Source organism: Ostrea edulis, chromosome 7 (genome assembly GCF_947568905.1).
Source record: "Ostrea edulis chromosome 7, xbOstEdul1.1, whole genome shotgun sequence".
Taxonomy (NCBI): Eukaryota; Metazoa; Mollusca; class Bivalvia; order Ostreida; family Ostreidae; genus Ostrea; species Ostrea edulis.
The window spans coordinates 59,695,008-59,697,453 of record NC_079170.1 but is presented as its reverse complement, the minus strand read 5'-3'; the positions used below and the strand labels follow the sequence as shown (position 1 = coordinate 59,697,453).

Below are 2,446 nucleotides of genomic sequence, written 5' to 3'. Positions count from 1 at the left end.
CCTTCTTCAGGACAAACGAATATATATCTATTTATCAACTTGCATTATAAGAAACGGCAACGGGGTTGTTGTTTATAATGTAAAACTTATACGGTACCAATTTTGATGCACCAGATGCGCATTTCGACAAATAATGTCTCTTCAGTAATGCTCAACCGAAATGTTTGAAATCCGAAATAACTATGAAGTTTTAGAGCTAAATATAGCCAAAAACAGCGTGCCAAAAAAAGTGGAGCCAAATTCGTCCAAGGATAAGAGCTATGCATGACGGAGATAATCCTTAATTTAGAAATGAATTTCTAAATTTTATAACGGCAATTAAGGTAGAGACCGATAGCAACCACGTGATCAGTAAAAATCGTGTATTTTCACGTGAAATTATTTTTCGGAATTCCGTACATCGCCATAGAGTAGTTGAAAAACAAAAAGGGGTTCCGAAAGTACAAGTTGTTGCTGTGACTGAATCGATGATTGCGAGGGTCGTCTCGACGAAAGATAGAGAAATTTGGCCATAGTTTAGATTAGGAATACGTTAATAATGTAATAATAGTGGACTAAATGTTTTGTTCGTGCAGAATGGCACTTTTTACCTCACGAAATTCACCACCATGCATAGCTGCGCTACGTAAACAAAGTTGTTGATGTAGCGTGATCGTGATGTCCGAGTGCTGCGAGTTTCAATACTGTTTATGTAGTCGTTGAGAGTTTAAACAAAGTTTCTTCTGAGAAGAGGTATTCGATGGATGCATTCAACGTGGACAACGAAATCATAATTTCGTTTGGTAAGTGAAAAAAATGGCAAATTGAATTTGTATTCAACCCACTTTTCCTCTGCTATTTCACAACGCGATTTTATAATAACATCTATAAACGCACAACTTGGAGCTGTTTCATTTTTTGTGCATTTATGTATTCCATATGTGCCCAAAATATAACTCCTACATGTGCATGTAATTGTAAATGGATGTCATGTATATGCCAGATTTGAAAAAAAATAGGGCTCTCACAAGTTTGAGGGGGGGGGGGGGGGAGTGTTGCACTAAAATTCTATTTGGTATAAATGATAGTACTTATAGTATCTTGAAATTTCATTGACCTAAGAGATGTTTCAAATCTGGGGTTTCATGTTTCATACAAGCATGTAGGTCTACAAAACTTTATTTAAAATATTTGTAAAATCACAAGCCTCTCTCATAGGCAAATAAATGTCTTGTATGAAAATAAGATATGTATGTCCTTCTCTTGACCCACACTCCGTAAAGGAGACAGGTCTGATAAATCTAGAGTTGACTTGTTTTGATATTATTAGAATGAACTGGCAGTTTATGAAAACATATCTGTCATCTCATATTGTAATATGATAATTATGATGTTTATTCACCTCATTAAGGACCCGGGGGTGGGAGGGTATGTACAGTTTAAATAGAAGGTAACTATAACAATATGAAATAAATAACAATCATGCAGATGTACTACTACTGCAAGAGTTCACATTGCTGCACTGCACACATTTAACATACATGTAGTGTTACATATGTAATACTGATTTCAGACAAGATTTTAAAAATTAACGTAATAAAATACATGTTATGTGTGTAATTTTCAATATATCAGCATTTTAAAGTTCACTGAACATGCATTGAGACACACAATTTTAAAATTGACATTGTCTGACACAGTATAATTAATGATTAATACTGACTGTGCAAATATCAATTATGATGATTTTTTTCTAAGCATCATCCTAAGGACCAGTGCAAGTTGAAATGGGCTTCCAGCCAACAACTTCAACAGCAATTTGCCATGAAAATCACCAAGAAAGGTACAATATTTTCTATCTTTAATAGTAAGATAGAATTTTTCATTTTAACACCAGACATTTATAAAGACAATTCTTAGTATATTAGAATAGATATTCATCTTTTTTTCAATATTTGAATATACAGAATATATTTTTTATAACAGGTACTTCATTTACATTGATGATGTCATATCCCCTGGACCCCACAACTTTACAGGTTACAGAGAAAATTCGAGAACTTCTGCAAAATGTGGGACTTGGATAGAATCAATAATGTATTTGTGAGCCCAGAGCAATGGATATATTGTGCAACATACTATTCTAAAGTGTGAATTTAATGGAAAACAAGTACATGTACTCATGTATTACATGTCTTTTTTAAGACAATAATATTGAATAAATATAGAGGAAGTGTCATTGTTGATTATTCTAAGTTTTTGATATATCAAATTCAGTAAACATTTCTAAATGAAAATAAAACACCAATTTTATAACTTTAATCAATGTGTTTGAATTTCTCATTTTCTACCCCCACCCCCCTTACACACACAGTGCATATATACTGTGAATGCAATATGCATGCATTCTAAGTTATCCAAGCGAGTTTTTGTTTCAGTGTGAGACTACAAGTAGGACTCATAAACT

At 33.2% G+C, this 2,446-nt stretch overlaps 1 long non-coding RNA gene across 1 annotated transcript; it reads left to right on the top strand.

The window, feature by feature from the left end:
* Window positions 1–1,196: 1,196 nt before the first annotated feature.
* On the top strand, window positions 1,197–2,212 carry LOC130048290 (uncharacterized). The gene is made up of 2 exons (XR_008797136.1): window positions 1,197–1,822; window positions 1,966–2,212. It is a non-coding gene; the product is annotated as an uncharacterized LOC130048290 (long non-coding RNA).
* The last annotated feature ends 234 nt before the right edge of the window (window positions 2,213–2,446 follow it).